The sequence below is a fragment of the Eschrichtius robustus genome, chromosome 11 (genome assembly GCF_028021215.1).
Source record: "Eschrichtius robustus isolate mEscRob2 chromosome 11, mEscRob2.pri, whole genome shotgun sequence".
Classification (NCBI taxonomy): domain Eukaryota; kingdom Metazoa; phylum Chordata; class Mammalia; order Artiodactyla; family Eschrichtiidae; genus Eschrichtius; species Eschrichtius robustus.
The window spans coordinates 16,877,993-16,895,988 of record NC_090834.1 but is presented as its reverse complement, the minus strand read 5'-3'; positions in this window follow the sequence as shown (position 1 = coordinate 16,895,988).

Genomic DNA, 17,996 nt, shown 5'->3' with positions numbered 1-17,996 from the left:
GTTACCTTTGAAGGGAGATGGTAACTGGGAAGGGGCAGAAGGGGAGCCCCTGGGTAAGGCAAGTGGAAATATTCCTTTGTCTGATATCATGGTGCATTTGGTGAAAACCACTGAGTTGTACATTTACGTTAAACTACCATAAAACATGTCTTCAACTTATTTTTTTCTTCTAAAATGGAGGAAAGTCAGGAGAAAGGGACGTAACATCTATTTATACCTACTTCAAGCCTGCCGTCATGCTAGATTTTACAGGTGTTAGCTCATGTAATCCTCCCAGCCATCCTGTGAGATAGGTGTTAGGTCCTCCATTTCACAGATGAGGAAACTAATACCCAAAAATTGTCCAAGGCCATGCCATTAGCAAGTGCTGGAATGAGATGTGACCTAGGATTTGAATCCAGGTTTGCCTGGGCCAGGAGCCCGTCTTTCCTCCCCATCATGGTGCTTTCAAGGAAATGGCCCTAGCGTTGGGGTCAGAAAATCTGGTTTTGAATCCTAGTGCTATCCCTCACATGTTGTGTGACTGTGGGTAAATCGATCTAACTGGTTTTCATCTGTGGTTTGGGGAATTTTGGCCGGGGTGGGGAGGTGATACTGGTAGAAGAGTCTAGAAATGTACACAAAGTCACATCACAGAGCCCTGTACTCAGCAGATGCAGAATCCTTTTTGCTTCATCTAAACCCTACTAGGCATTCATATCCTTCCTAGCAGGCGTTGTGCACCCCAAAGCAAAATTCACCATGCCCCTCTCCCTGGTGTCACGGTTCAAGTGAATTCAGCTGGAAGTGAACATCAAGGGCAAGTTTGCTGGGAAAAAGGAGCCATGTTCAGCCTGAGGGTGTATGTGAAAGTGGGCAAAAGGCCTTGCTTAGGTGTTGAGGGAGTTTGCTGGTGACCTTATGAAAATGAGCTTCAGGTCTGTTGTTTTAACACCAGCTGGCAGAATTGAGTCGTCTCCCCGTGAGTTGTCTCCTTGATAGGAGAGGTTGGAAACGTGGAGAAGAATCTTCCAAAACCTGCTAGAATCACTCTCTTAAAAACAGCGGATTCTGCAAGCTCCTTTCACAGCAGAACTGAAGTGAAACTTTTTTTTGAGTCCCCTAAGAATAGTCAGGAAAATGGATGGAGGGTAAATAGCATCTGTATTTGTTCAACATTATGTCACCTGCCCCACGTTGCTTAATATCTGCTTAGGAATTGGGAGCTCCTTGGGCTGGCAGGGGGAGTGGGGACCTGAGCTCTACAGGGTGCCCTTCAGAACAGGACATGCGGATGGATTTTTTTTATGAACTTATGATCACGGTCCTGTACTATACGTGAGGCACATGAAAAAAGATGCCAGTTCTGGGTAACGTGGAAGAGTTGTCTTTCTGTGTCCACACCTCAAAGACCTTCTCCCCCTTTTAAAGGCTCAGAGATCAGTGCTATGAGGTGGGTGGGGGAAAGCAAGGGTTTTAAGAGGGAGGGATGAGGGGCAGTAAGCAGGAGCCAAGCCCCCAGCCTGCCTGCCCCTACCCTACCCCCCTTGTCTTCACCAAAGTCTTCATTTCTCTGTTCCTAAATTGCACACATTGATCTGCTGTGTGCAAAGTTGCAAAGCAAGTTGGCAGGAGCACTGGACTGTATCAGGTCTTTGAGGGAATAAATATACTTGGGGTTTTAGTTTAAATGAGTTGAGAGCTCGGGAATGGCTTGACAGCCATGGGGAGCCCAAGCGTCTGTTTCCCATCAAATAAGTCCCTTTGTAGGTTGCAGCTGTCAGTCAGCGCTGCCCCATGGGTACCTGCCCTTGGGGACAGATGTCCCCACCCACGCTGCTGGCCTGTCACTGCAGAGAAGAGGCGTGGGTGGAAGCGAGGCTGGGGTGGTTGGTGACCGGTGGCTGGGAGGGTCGTCTTTTTCACACTGCCCTGACCTCTCCCCAGTCAAGGGCTTGTCCCTAATGCATGAGCTTTTCTCAGGGGGAAGGGATGGGCTGAGAGGGGACCCTAGGCTCTGGGTTCTTCATACCCAGCCACCTGGGTACAGCCTGTCTGTTCTGCTACCTTTTCTTATATTAATATCTTGATTAATTCCAGACCAATTGTCCTTTTTTTTTCTTCTTTTTTCCTAGCCTTTGCAAACCACCTACTCCTCTGTAAGAGTGACTTTGATTGAAGTTTGAAGTTTTCAGGTTCAGCTGTTTTCTAGTTACTTGTTGTTAGAAAATGTAGCAATTTCCCCCCAATAAAGAGGGAAAAGGTCCTCCTCCCTTCCCCCCTCCTCCCCTCCCATCCAGGCATCTCCTGATGTGTCATAACTTTAAAAAAGGCCTGCAAGATATAGTTATTTATTCTTCTTCATCCTTCCCTCAACTCGATTTTGGGCTGAGGCCAAAACTGGGGGGAAACGATGAAGCAGCCATCCAAACAGTCTCCTTCAAAGCAGAAGTGTTTGTTCCTGTGACCGCTGCCCTCCTGATGCTGCCGTCTGGGGATGGGGGTTTGCTAGTGGGCAGATTAGGGGGGTCAGGGGTGCACTCAGCACCCGCCCCTGCACGGGCCGGCCCTAACCCGTGGCCAAGGCTGAGTGGTTATGAAAGACCCTCTTGTATTGGATACAGTCAGCCCAGAGGGAGGCCCCCCCCAGAAGGTCACTGGCTCCTCCCAGGGTCGACCTTGCTGAAATTTATAGCTCCCCTCAATAAATCTATTGTGTGGCTCCTTAGGAAGCCGCGGGGGTGAGTCAGTGCTTGGGGACCTGGGGAGGTGGAACCAGGCAGGGACCAGGGAAGCCCTGCTGGGGCAGGAGGAGCAGGCAGAGAAGCCAGTGTCCCCTCCCGCCCCTCCCTCTCCAGGCTGGGGCTCTTTTCAGAAGGAGGCGGAGGCTACCTGCACACCCTTGGGAATGCTCAGAAGCTTGGCTCCGAATCTCTGCGCCAAACGAGATGAGGAGGCCCTGGGAGGGAGTTTGTGCCCGGAGAGGATGGGTGCGAGGTGCCGCTCCCCAAAAGACAGCAGGAACCCTTTCTCCCAAACCAGCCGGACCTCATCAGTGAGTCATGCCAGAGGTTCTTCCCTGTTCACAGTTACTGGGGCTTCTTTTTTTCCTCCTGATTTATTTTATTGCTATTCTGAGAAGGAACACACACACACACACACACACACACACACACACACACACACACACACGCCAGCAACTCAAAGGCATGATGAAAAAAAGATTGGTTTCAAACAGCTGGGGAGGGTGGTCCGAGCACAGGCCCTGAGCCTAATCTAGAATTTCCCCGCGGGGCAGATGAGAGCCGTGGAGCCGGGGTGGAGATTCACCCTCCTCGCCCCCCTCGCCCCCCACGGCCCCATTGCAGCTCACCTGGCTGATCGCAGCCTTGCTCCAGTCTTCCTGGGGGAGCAGGCTGAGGTCAGGAGGCAGCAGCGGAAGCGAGCAGCTGAAAGGTGGGCCGCGACTCTGCTGGGGGAGGGTCGGGGCCCAGGAATTCCGCAGGCTTGGGTGAGGAGGCTGTGGGGAGAAGGGCCTGTAGAGTGGGGTGCAGGCTGAGCCGGGGAACGGGAGACTGGGTTTACGTGGAGGGTGGTTGAAGGGCTCAGTCCGAGCTCCAGGTGTCGGCTTGAAGCGGGGCTGCAATATCCCTGCTCAGAGTGGTCCCCGGGCTGGGGGTGGGGAGAGGCTGGCAAAGGAGGCCAGCCCGTTCGGAGAAGCTCCGGGAGGCCCAGACATTGGCACGAGCTCAGCTTCTCTTCTGCCTCGCCATTTCCACACATACTTGTCCTCTGCCTCAACGAGGCTCAAATGAATCACTTCTGCCTCAAAATGAAAAAGGAAAAACTAGGAACAGTCCCATGGATGCATGAGTTCAGCTCAGAGCCTCTGCCACAGCAGCCCAAGGGGAAGTCACAGCTCACGTCCAGCCGGGGGTTCAGGCAGAAGTGGCCTGTGCTTATAAATGCTGTGTCCCGTGGCCGATTTTGGTGTTGTAAGGGATATATTTGTTAAATTCGCGTCAATATCCAAGGGGCCCTGTGTTTACTCCATTAGGAAACCTGATAGAGCTAATCAATGCTGGAAGGACTCTAGTTAACTCCGGAGGGAAGGCAAATATAAACAACAGCAGTCAAATAGATGTAAAATCCCCCCCCCCACCCCCCGGCACTGCATTTGGTTAGGGTGGCCGCCAGCAGGCCCGTGCCGCAAGCCTGGGCTGTCAGGGGGGCGCCAGGCTCCTCCCCGGAGGGCAGGAGTGGACAGGGGACCTGTTGGAAGTCAGGGCCTGGCTGGCTTCTGAATGTGGGTCAGGTTCCACATTAGCTGTGGGCCTTGGGCAAGTCAGGTGGCCTCCCTGGCCCTCAGTGTCTTTATCAGAAGGGCAGTCGCTAATGTTGAAATGCACTTCACATCTCATCAAGGGCTTTCATTATCTTACTTGATATTCTTCACCCTTTGAGGTGGGCATCATTATCATTATTTCCGTTTCACAGGTAAAAAAAATGCAGCTCAGAGACATTAAATGACTTCACTAAGGCCGCAGGCAGATAGAACCATTGAATCATAAATCCAGGCTCTCTCCTACATGCTTTCTTTCCTCTAGGCCATACCATTTCTGGAAGGGCTTTACACAGTATTACCTCATACGATCCCTCTAACCCCATAAGGTGGTTAACTTACTGTTACCACCAAGTGACAAATTAAGAAGTCAAATCCCCAGGTTCAGAGAAGTAAGAGACTGTTCCAAGGTCATATAGATTAACCTAGTCCCTACAGCCAACACCACTGCTTGTTCAGATCATACCAGTGCAAGGAGGGATTGGGAAGAGCTGATATCCGAGGTCTTTTCTATGTAAAACATGCTGTGTTACTTTAACTTTCTTTTCCAACCTCACATGCTTAGAGAATTCCTTTCTTCATATGCCACCATGGTCACCAATTAGTCTGGTGCCTCCAGATGAAAGAGCATCAGGAAGGAGACACAGAGAGGCTGGGTCTGGGGTGAGGGGTAGAACACTGAGAGTAGCCACACCCTCTCCCCATCATGGTTTTCTGCTGCCCCACCCCTGCCCTCCCTGGCTCAGGAAACTCAGGAAACCTATCAGCTCCCTGGAACCCTGATTGGACAACAGATCCAGGGCTCTGTAAGGCCGGGCTTACACGTCTCACCAGTAGCCAAAGACTTCTCCCTAGGGTGAGTTCACCCTAGACTTAACCTCTTTTATTCTTTTACTTATGACTGAGCTTAGGTCCTTTACCTGTGGAGTGCTGCTTAGCTCCAGCCAAGTCTCAGCGGGGGGACCCTCCAAGATTTACTGGAGAGAAGATTTCTCTCCCTCTTTCGAAAAGGGGGCAGTCAATAGGGATCTTCTTCCCCAACATCACATCCTAATGTCCACTTTTTACCCTGCATGGGGAGACCGGAAGAGATAGCTAGGGCTCTGGGATTATTATTGATAGTGATTTCTCATTTTACACGGGTTGCTTCACATGTCGTTTACAGACAGCGTTTACCTACATTATCTCATCTAGTTTTCAAATTCAATGTAGGGTCCAAGACTATTTTGATTCCTGTCCTATGAAGGAATAAAGAAACTGGACCTAAGAGAGTCCAGATGATTGGTTCAAGGTCATGAACTAGTAAGAAGCAGAGCAGGGTCTTCCCAACGCTTGGTCCAGACCTCTTTTCACTTAAGCAGCGTTGTTCCTCCGGCTGTCCTGTGAAATGCTGTGACGGTGGCTCTTGGAAGGCAGTGTTGGTGGCGATAAAGAACTGGCTGTGGTTTGGGAGGTGAAAGGTTCCAGGAGCTTGACAGGAGGCAGTGGCCTCTCTACTCCCAGGAGGCAGGTGATGCTTCTCACGGGGGAAGCCCCCATAAATGTTTGCTGTATAAATGAATGAATGAGTAATTGAGTGACCAGATCTCAGCTTTCCCGATTCCTAGTCAAACGTGCTGCCCAGGACACCACTCTCATTCCAGCACTTTTTCATTGATCTGAAAATGTAAAAATCAGTCTTCAGACCCTTAAAAATAAACCCACCCACGGGCCTTTTGCTGAGAGGAAATACAAGAAGCAGTTTGGGAGTGGGGGGAGAGGGAAGAGATTTTCGAGGTAGGGACTTGAGGCAGGGACTTGCCTGGCCCTGTGGTCGAAGGGCACCCAGCACAAGGAGCTGCCCTTGATGCTTCCCTGGCGGCCGCATCTCTGGGGACGGGGAGACGAGAGCCAATCCCATCCTTTCTGTAGGGCCCGTTGGACGTGTAGCCTTGGCGTCCAGCCACAGCCCAGGCTTCAGAACGCAGGAGGACCACTAAGCAGGAAATGCGGCCGCCTCATTCCAGATCTCTTCTGAATTTCACTTGTGACAAACCACTCTTCATAGACCCCAGAACTGCCCATCGTCACCGGGGTGAGGGAAGCAATGCTGCTGAGAGGGAAAAACAATTAGAAATACAATTAGTGTTGTAAAAGCAGGTCGTAAATATTTGAGTTCTCTCTCTGGAGAGGAGGGACAAGATGACAGCTCACAATTCCTTGTATTGACAAAAGAGGAAACAGTCCATGAAACTGGTCATTTGCCTGGGCATTTTTATCTATCAGATCCAAGAGTCAGAACAAGGGAAGCATGAATGATTGGATTAGCTGCCCAGCCTTTATGTGATTTTGCCGCATCAGCAATACGCAATGACCGCAACCCTCAGACGTGGGCATGCACACGCGCACACACACACACGCGCGCACACACACACACACACACACACACACACAAGCCAGCGCAGTGGACACGCTCCCACACAGCTAGGCAGAGGTGACCACGCGCTTGGACACTCCCATTCAACAGCAGAGGAGGATGAACTTCTCCACCAAGGTCAGATGTAGAAAAACATGAGGATCCTCCCTTAGAGTTCTTCCTCTGCATCCTTGGAGGAGAATGACAGAGCCTGGGGCATCCTCTAACACCCCATCTCCCTCTCAAGGGCCCAACCCCTTGTGATGCCCTTTGAGTAGGTGTCATGTGTGCCTTGGCCTTTCCTTCCAAGCCTCCATTTGGTTGTTCCTTGGGTGGTCTTGGCTCCACGACATGCTGGATGAAGCAAGGCCTGTTCATCTGGTAACCCCAACGCCTCCAGTGCCTGGCTTCTCACTTGTCACTGGAGCTCCGGGGCGCCTCCATGCCCCAGGTGGGGAAGGCGGGGGGTGGACATGGGGATTGCAAGTGCCCTGAGCTGTGTGGGACCCAGGCCCCCCCTGCAGTTATATACAACCACCTGGCACCTATGCCCACCAGCAGGAAGCAGAGCTCCCGTTGCTGGGGGCACTGTGCCAGCATGGCAGATGGGCATGTGTGTCAGCTGCCAAGGGACCTCAACTAGGATTCAAATAGGTCTGCATTTTTGGAGGGCAGGACATTCTCTCCTTTGCTCCCCTTTAATGCAAGACCAGCTGATGAAACCATCTATCTGTGTATTGCCTTGGTTCCTGGAGGCATGTAACTCCACTTACCCCCATTACTGGGGAGGATGAAAGGATGGATGGGGCACACTGGCCCCTTTCAGTGTTCATATACACCTACATATGTTCTGGGCATGTGCAACCCTGTACCGAGAGGCATGGGATCCCGAAATTGACTTGCTGGGAATTTTCTTTGGCTTTCTGACAAATAATTGCACAGCTTGATTACCTGAAAGTGGTGGGAAGCCCACTGCCTCACGGGCAGCTCCTCCTTTGCTGGCTAAGAGTAGTTGTTGGACAATTTTATTCCATAATACAAAATCTGCAACCAGATTAATTCCGGCTCTGCCCTGGAGCAACTGAGAACAAATCTGCCTTCTCTTCCTATACGACAGCCTTCAAATATTTTAAACCAATGGTCACATCCCTGAAGAATCTTTGCCTCTCTAGGCTAAATATTTCCCATCCCTTCAATTCCTACAGTCATACCTTGAGTGACATAAGACCCAGATTGCTTGTTAGGATTGAGTAGTGGATTGTTGAAAAAACAACAGGCGCTGAATTCAGACCTAGCTGAGTGTGAATCACCCTCATTCAGTGGAGTTGACTGAATGGAGACCTGGTATTTGCAGTCGGAGCTGCCATCTTGCAATAAAATTACCCACACGTTTGGATTAAATAGCATTTACTGAACTGTTACTATATGATAAGGGATCTATCCTTATTAAAAGTAGGTATTATTACTTCTATTTTAGAAATGAAAAAAACTGGTACTTAGAGGTGACCTAGCTTCCTGTGGGTCATACAGCTAGTCTATGAAAAGCAAGATTATGAACCTGTTATGGTTTTTGTTTCCAAGTCAAGTACGTGTCCATGACTGGAGATTGAGTGGGATACTGGAAATACATATGATGTGCATATGTAAGCATATCCGTCCATGGTGGAAGGCCGTCTTGTCAACAAGAACACTCCTGAAGCAGGGGTATGTGCAGGGGCAGGAGTGATGGGGCCCTTCACCCTTCCCTCTCTGTACTCTTTTTCTGTTCAAGTGTTTTTAAGACTACAATATCTTCAAGTTATTCTCATGTATTTGCAACACAAATAAAATGAATTACACTGTATCTTCAAGTTGGTTAAAGTCCAATGGATGAGCCAAAATATACTTAAGAATACATTCCCAAGTGTCAGAGGCAGTATGGCCCGATGGCTAAGAGCATGGAAACTGGAGCTCTAGAGCCTGGATCCCAATCACAACTCTACCACTTATTGGCTCTGTGACCTTGGACAAGTTAATTAATCTCTTTATTCCTCCATTTCCTCATCTGTAAAATGGGGATAACAATTTTTAGTACATATCTCATAGCATATGTTTGTCAAGAACAAAGAGCTTAAATATTGTTTGGATTGAGGTATACTTTATATATGGTACAATTTCTTTTGGATTGAGGTATACTTTATATATGGTACAGTTAACCCTTTTCAGTGTACAGTTTTATGAGTTTTGACAAATGCATAAAGCCATGTAATCACTACCACAATAAAAATACAAAACAATTCCATCAACCCTCCATATATCTCTTGAGTCCCTTTTCATTCAATCGCCTTTCCATCCTCAGCTCCTGGCAACTACTGATCTGTTTTTTGTTCCTATAGTTTGCCTTTCCCAGAGTATCCTGTGAATATAACTATACAGTGTGTAGCCTTCTGAGTCTGGCTGTTTCACTTAACATAATATTTGAGACTCACTCATGCTGTCGTATACGTCAGTAATTCATTTTTGTCATTGCCGAGTAGGAGTCCATTGTATGGATATACTACAGTTTTACACCCATTCTCTAGATGAAGGACCTTGGGTTGTTTCCAGTTTTTGGTGATCATGAATAAACTCTACACATTCACATACAGCCTGCGTGTACATGTCAGTTCATTTCACATGGTAAATACTTAGATTGGAATTGCTAGATCATTTGCAAGTATATATTTAACTTTATAAGAAACTGCCAAATGGTTTTCCAAAATGGCTGTATCATTTCACATTCTCACCCACAATGATAGAGAATCCTCCTTGTCTTATATCCTCCCCAGCACTTGGTATCATCATCCGTTCATTCATTTATAATTTTCGCCATTCTAATAGGTATGCAGAGTTTTCTCACTTTAGAACGAGGAGCATCTTTTCATGTGATTGTTTGCCATCTGTGTATCTTTTTTTGGTGAAATGTCTGTTGCTCATTTTTAAAAAATGGGTGGTTTATTTTCTTATTGTTGAGTTTTGAAAGTTCTTCATGTAGTCCTGATTCAAGTCCTTTGGCAGATATGTGTTTTGGAAATATTTTCTCCTTGTCTGTGACTTGTCTTTTAAGTCTTTCAAGAATGTCTTTTGGGGCTTCCCTGGTGGCGCAGTGGTTGAGAGTCTGCCTGCCAATGCAGGGGACACGGGTTTGAGCCCTGGTCCGGGAGGATCCCACATGCCGCGGAGCGACTGGGTCTGTGCGCCACAACTACTGAGCCTGTGCTCTGGAACCCGCGAGCCACAACTACTGAGCCTGCGTGCCACAACTACTGAAGCCCATGTGCCTAGAGCCCGTGCTCCGCAACAAGAGAAGCCACCGCAATGAGAGGCCCCGCGCACCACAACGAAGGGTAGCCCCCGCTCGCTGCAACTAGAGGAAGCCCGCACGCAGCAACGACGACCCGACATAGCCAAAAAATAAATAAATTAAATTAAATTAATTTAAAAAAAAAAGAATGTCTTTTGAAGAGAAGGTTTTAGCATTGATAAAATCCAAGTTGTCAATCTTTTCCTTTATGGGTCATGATTTTGGTGTTACCTAAAGTCACAATTTTTTTTTTTTTTAATATTTCTGTCTAAAGGTTTTATAGCTCTAAAGGTTTACTTTAGCTTTTACTTTCCTTTTGGGGTAAAATTTTGTATATGGTGTGAGGTAAGGTTAAGGCCTCTGGTGCCACGGCTGCTGTTGGACGCCTTGGATCCTGCATCTTCCTCTTGGCCAGGTTGTTTGTATTCTTTAGAGATTTTTCACATAATGCCTGTGCTAGTATTTATAACTCTGCTTAACTAGGCTGGCCTCTGCTGCCCTGGGCATTTCTTAGACTCAAGCGGGACGGAGTTGCAATCTTTCCAAGCCACTCCGTAATTATTTCCCACTCAGAGCACAAAGCATGCTAAGAGCTAGAAGTTGCTTAGTGTGCAGGCTGCCTGGGGGTTGGGACATGTCCAGTGAGAGATGTGCTGGGTCTAGCTTAGTCACACATAAGCCATGGATTGTAGCCTTGAGAGTTGGTTGGTCACACTGCACATTGGGCTGGGGCTGGACGACTCGTCTCTCCTTCGGCCCTGGGCCTTTGGGTGTGGCCATCTGAGGAGAGCTGCCGACCAACCAATCCTGAGGTTCTGAGAGGTGGATGGGTAGCAGGGGAGGTGAGTGCAGTCTAAGTCTCTGAGAAAATATGTGCCAGTGGAGCAAACACAAGAGTCTCTTATCAGTAGCTGATTTTCACTCTCTCCCTTTCCTGATTGTAAAGACAAACAGCAATTCTACAGCACCTGGGAAATGCCTGTGGTGCCACTATCCCCTTGTCTCTGCACTCATCTTACCACATCACACCCTTCCCTTCTCCTGTGCCAGTGTCTGGAGCAGGAAAGTGGTGGTGGGGGGCGGGAGGAAGGAAGGAAGAGTGGTTCAGGTTGAAGGCAAAGCTTCAAGGCTTTGAAGTGTGAACTCAGCAAGGGCTCCAGATGTTCACATTTCTACTCAAGGCACCAAAACAAGATTCAGCTGCCCAAGCTTGGGCAAAGGAAAATAGAACCGTCAGAGTCCCCAGCCTGGAAAATTCCTTTGTCCCTATCCTCCTGCCTCTGATCAGGATCTCACTTAAGTTGACCCAGATAGAAGAGCCCAAAAGAGATGGTGCAATCTCCTTTGGTTACTATCTCAAGTGTCCACCTTGATTTAGGCATTTTGGTAGCAGGACTGGTATTTAGGCCTACGGGGTCTATGGAACAGGAGTTAGCTGGTGGGCAGAGGCAGGCAGTGAGATCAGGAAGAGACCAGAGATAGGGCGGAGGTGGGGATGGAGGGATAGGGAAATGAGAAATCCAAGTGCTGATGCTCTAACACTTCAAGGATTCCAAGCAGAGAAGGTCTCACTTCAGAGCAGGCAACTCAGGGGTTCTGCTAGTCCCCTTGGCCAAATTACTGCATTCCCCTGGGCTGCTGCTTTTCATTTGTAAGCTAGAGGAGTTAACACTTTCCCCCCTCAACTACCACCACTAAGGGTGCTTGACCCAGAACTTGCTCTAAGTGATCCAGGAACTAGATTTGCCCTCTCAAGGCCTTCATTAATTTCTGTGTTAAAATAAAGGGTTAGATGAGATGATTTCTCTGATTCCTTTCAGGAGCTTACCTTCTATGATTTTATTTTATTTTTTAAATTTAAAAAAAGTTTGTATTTAAGTATAGTTGATTTCTACCTTCTGTGATTTTATAATTTTTATTTTTTTATTCTATGCCTACAAATTCCTGAAGAGCTATGAGACTGGGTAAAGTTACTGGAGAAGTACTCCACTGGTGCTGAGGGAAGGATAAGAAGATGCAGTCTTAGATTATAGTGAAGGGATAGAATTTGAACTGTGACTTCCCCACTTCTTTCTGCTTCTCTTTATCTTATACATCTTTCAAGACGCTTAGCTCAAGGCCCATATGGTCTGGGAGGCCTTCCAGTAGCAGCTCGGTAAATGCACTCTTTTGTAAAAATATAATGTGTGTGTGCAGCACAGTTTGAGCTGTATTAATTCATTCATTAATGTACTTACTTATACTGCCTTGTGCCAAAGTGGAGTTATGGTGGCTTACACAGATATGTGAAACGGAGTGAGATAATATATATTAGAAGCAAATGGGAAAGGAAAATATGAAAACAAAGGAAGACATGTCACACGGGATCAGGAATGAGGCTAATATAAGCATAAAGAGCTTGAAATCCCAAGCACCTACTACCGGTAACCAGGGCCTGAGTTTAGAATCTAGGGTTTCTGGCAGCCAACCTGGGCAAGGTAATGTGATCAGTCTCACAATTACAGTGTCTGTAAGATGGGAGAACAAAAGGAAGGAAGGAGGGAAGGAAGGAAGGAAGGAGGGAGGGAGGGAGGGGAGAGGAGGGGAAAGGACGGGATGGGAGGAGAGGGGAGGGGAGGGAGGAAAGAATGGAGATGGGGAGGAAAAAAGGAAAGAAGATTGTTTAGGAGAAACCCAACTTTCCCAGTGCTGACCCAGGAAGGCACTTTCCTGGGGGCCTTCCTAGGGAGAGCTCTACCCGATGAACATCGTGACCTGGTGAACATCGTGACCCGATGATCAATGTCTTCAACAACAGCCTCACAGGAGACGCAGCGCCTTACTTTTTTTAGGTTGCTCCCCATAACATCATCCGCCACACAGACCAAACTTTAACTCAGGAAAATAGGAGGCCAGAAGGACATGGTCCAGGAGACAGCTCTCTGCTGACCTGGTTTAATCCTGGGGCCGATTCGTTGTTCATGTTTCCAGAGGGAGGGAGGGACTACACATCCTTCAGGCACTTTTATGCATTTTCTTTCCCTCAGCTGGGCTTTTGATGGACACTGCATGGCAGTGAGTTTGAGACTATATTCCCTGCCAAATACCTAAAGTGCAGCTATTGGGTTGCCAATTAAATACGGACCCATATGCCTTACAAACACACAAACGGTTAGAATCTGTCAACCCTGGGGTAGGGCTGTCATTCTCTTATGAAAATTGATGCACCTACCCAGGAGCTGGGCTGGATCACAGGGCCACCCCCTTGGCTCTGAGCTAAGCTGAAGGGGTTTGCAGGGTGATTGATCCCCTCCTAGGCCAAGCGTGTCTGTACTATAGGATGGAGTGATTTCTCCGGGAATGGAGACCCTCTGATTCTGCCCTTCCTAAAACGAGAGGCTTTGTCTATGTGATTTCCAAGTTCCCTTCTGGCCCAAACATTGCTAATTCCAGAAGGAAAATGCTTCATGGGAGGAGGGCTGTTCAACACTGGAGTGGTCTGCCATTGGAACGGAGAAATTGTCTGCCTCAGAGATGTAGAGTCCCATGCTGTCTGGGGTAAATCGGAACACATCTGCCTGGAGGCAGGGAGCTGGACAGGATTGGCCTCTGGAATGTTTATCAAGGTGTCCCAGCAGTGGGTATTCAGCTGGCTTATCATCTTGTCTCATAAGTGTGTACGACCTGCTTGTGTCATCTGTGTCCTCCGGGCTCAGGCCTCCCTCCTCCTGGGGGGGCACAGGCATGTGGACTCTGGTCCACGTTGATCTTGTTCCTCCCCCATTAGCAGCTGCAGCACCGGAGCCCCCTCTACAGAGTCTTTCCTGGGAAATGTACTAGGCAGCACAGCACTCTGCTCATAAAAATACAATAAACGGCCCGGCAAGTGGTCGTCGGCAGCGTAATGACTCTAACCCAGCAGCGTTCTTGGAAGGGCCTCTTCAGAAGCAAAGCTGAGAAGACTTAAAGGAAATCTTTGGGGGTAATTAGGTTTCTGGAGAGCAGGAACTTCTTAAATCATGGAGAGTCAGAAAGGACCTGGTCTCTAAATCATACATCAGGCCAGGCTGAGCCCCGAAGGCCCCTCTGTTGCCCGCCTCCCCCCTCCTTGGAGGGCTGTTGGCCATGAGGCAGCCCCTCTTTTAAAAAAATTTTTTTTTCACATCTTTATTGGAGTATAATTGCTTTACAATGGTGTGTTAGTTTCTGCTGTACAACAAAGTGAATCAGCTATACGTATACATATATCCCCATATCTCCTCCCTCTTGCGTCTCCCTCCCACCCTCCCTATCCCACCCCTATAGGTGGTCACAAAGCACCGAGCTGACCTCCCTGTGCTATGTGGCTGCTTCCCACTAGCTATCTGTTTTACATTTGGGAGTGTATATATGTCCATGCCACTCTCTCACTTTGTCCCAGCTTCCCCTTCCCCCTCCCCATGTCCTCAAGTCCATTCTCTACGTCTGCGTCTTTATTCCTGTCCTGCCCCTATGTTCTTCAGAACCAATTTTTTTTTTTTTTAGATTCCATATATATGTGTTAGCATACGGTATTTGCTTTTCTCTTTCTGACTTACTTCACTCTGTATGACAGACTCTAGGTCCATCCACCTCACTACAAATAACTCAGTTTCGTTCCTTTTTATGGCTGAGTAATATTCCACTGTATATATTGCCACATCTTCTTTATGCATTCATCTGTTGGTGGACACTCAGGTTGCTTCCATGTCCTGGCTATTGTAAATAGTGTGCAGCCCTTCTTTTCACATTCATGTGTTACATTCAGCCCTCTAGAGACCCACCCTGACCCACATGAGAAAACCCTGGTCACTGAGAGGCCCAGGGAGGCTGAGGTGAGAAGCGGTTTTCCTGCCTGGGGTGGGACACTACCAGCTGGATAGATGGCTTTTTGTGTGGGTGGCGCATGGGTGAGGGGGTTCATGGCAGCAGAAGGATGGCTGTGATAACTGAACAAAAATGCCTTTCAGCCTTGTGATCCCTTGTCAAGGACTGAAAGGAAAACTTCCAACCTACTTCCTTCTAATTCCCCGAAGTCCCTTCCCCCCTCTTGCTAGTATTTGGGCCTCGAGAGTAGTTGACAGCCTGGCCGGTGCCGAGTAGGAGGGATGATGCTGGCTTACCTTCTTTCTTGGTGGCCCGCCCTCCAACCCTTCCCCACTTCCTCTTAAATGGAGAGGGCAGTAAACTCACCTCTGTTCTCTGGGCTCCTGGAGTCCCAGCTCCCGCCCCACTCCGTTCCTTGGGGGCTCCGTGGGGGGCCCGAGCCGAAGGGCCTGAACTGAAAGGCCCATTCCTACCAGCGCTGCCTGCGAGCTGGGGCGGGTGCAGTTAAGGAGTAAAAAGCAGTCAGGGGATTCTGGGGCCTCTGTGACATGCAGACCTTCAGGGCATTCAGGGAAAGTAGATTAAAAAAAAAAAAAAAGAAATCTTTTTCCAGATAAGAGAGGCCTGTAAAGAGGCCAAAGAAAAGAAAAACCAGCCCCCCACCCCTTTGATCACAGGGGATTGTAATTACTCAGATATTGATTGGGATAGTAAGTTTGCCAAAACTCCAGAGAGGGAGAGATATTCCTCCAGGTATTTTGCTTTGGCAGGATTTGCTGAGCTCTCCTGTGAAGTCAAAGTCAATTTGGAGCCCTGGGCCTGACCTGGAAGCCTGCAAAATGGGAGGTGGAGGACTTTTCCCCCAGAAGCGGGTACGGTACCTGCCCCGGTGTACCACCCTCCCTCCCCGGACTGTTCCCACTGCACTAATTAGCATGATCAAGGCTGTTATTAATAACCTCCGGGGCCTACCAGGGTGGAACAGAGGCAAGAACTGAAGCTGGCCCCCTCCGCCTGGACTCCAGAATCTTCTTCAGTAGTTTCCTACCTCGCTCCTGCAAGCCTCCTCTCTCAGATTTACCCCTGAGCTATACTCCTGTCGTGTGCATGCACGCATGTGCACACGCACACGTACATGCCCTACCTACGCTTCAGCCACACCGGTTTTACCCACAATCCCTCGTGTCCCCACCCAGCACACACAGCACGGGATTACAAGCTCTGGCTTTGGGGTCAGAGTGACCTGAATTCAAGTCCTACTCAGCCACTTACTAGCCCTGCAATCCTGAGCACGTCCCTTTACCTTTTAGAGCCTCAGGATTATTAGTAGAATGGAAATATTAGTAGCACCTGTCTCCCCTTGCATGGCTGTTGAGAGAGAGGATTAAATGAGATGATGTGAAACATTGGAGGAAGCAATCAATGCAAATAGAGGCCACTGCTATTGTTTTTCTCCAGCCCTTCTCTGAGATTTTGCACGGATAATTGCTTCTGCAAGAATTTCTCGCATCAGAGCTGCAAACCAAGGCTCTTCTCAATCTTCCAGGCCCAGCCTACACCCCAGCTTTGTCCCATCCAGTGCCACTCTCTCCTTTTTGCTTCCACTGCAGCCGCCTGTATCTCTTAGAGCTGTTATCATGCTTGCTTTGAGATCTGATTTTGAATTGGAGGAAGGCAGGGATTGTCTTCTTCATCTTTTTCTCTCCTTTGCTCCAATACCGGAGTTTAGTACTCTACACATCTTAAATATAGTAGGTCTGCAGTACATTTTTGTCTAGCTTTCAAAATAATAGATACCATTTAGTGAGCAATTACTATGTGCCTCTTTCATTTCCTTCTCCCATTTAATCCTCACACCAACCCTATGAAATATTATGACTTCCTTTTTACAGATGTGGAAAGTAATGCTCTGGAGAGATTAAGTCACTGGCTGATCACAGAGCTGATGAGTGGCTGAGCATTGCTCTAGCCCAAGACCGTCTGTTTCCAAAGCCCCTAGTTATATACGACTAGGCTAAACCCAGCACATCTTTCACGGGACGTATCCCAACCCCCAGGTAGCCTGCACGCTAAGCAACTTCCAGCTCTTATCATGCTTTGTGCTCTGAGTGGGAAAAGAGCTACTGAGTAGCTTGGAAAGATTGCAACTCCATTTTGCTTAAGTCTAAGAAATGCCCAGGGCAGCAGAGGCCAGCCTAGTTAAGCAGGGATATAAATACTAGCACAAGCGTTACATGAAAGGTCTTTAAAGAATACAAACAGCCTGGCCGAGGGGAAGATGGAGAATCCAAGGAGTCTGACAGCAGCTGTTGCACAAGATGCACTTTGAGGTATATGGTGTGAAGTGCCAGGAAGTCTGCCTGTCAAGGATGGGCTCCTCAAATATATCCAGGCTGACGGAAGGCAGGGGAGAAGGTTGGTTCCAATAGAAGGAAAGTGCTGATGGGGAGCTGAGGAACCAGTGGAGACTTGGCATTAGAGCTGTAGAAGACAGGAAAGATGGAGACGAGGGGACACATCACCATAAAAGACTGACAATGCGAATAGTGATGATGATGATGATATTGATTGAGGATTGCTTGCTTTGTGCCCAGTACTGCTTGATGTACAAAGTGATCAGCTGTCTAGTCTCAGCAACATAAACATGATTCTTTCAGAACGCAAGGGCACTCCTTTTCAATCTTTCTCTACTGCTGACACCCCGGAGAACTCCAACCTTTTCTTATTCTCTCAACAGGCATTTATTCTATGCCTCGCCTGTGTTTGCCACCAGGATGGATTCTGGGGAGATGAATGAAACCTGTGCTCCAACCTGGAGGACCTCACAGTCTAATGAGGGACAGGACACATAAATAACTACGATGCAGTGGGATGCAGAGAGGTATATTCAAGTGTTCTGGGAAATGGGAGCAAGACTCCAGAGAACAGGCAATATTTGAGCTGAGATGACTTTTAAGAATGGGAGGATTCGAGTAGGTAGAGTGTGAAGCAGGAGGCATCGTGGGTAGAAGAAGCAGGTTGGTGAAAGCTTGGAGGTGTGAAAGTGTACGGTGTGTTCAAGATGGGCGTAACAGAGACCCCCCGTGTGTCTAGAGTTGGGGTATGTGAGAAGTTGCAGTAGATGAGGTCTGAAG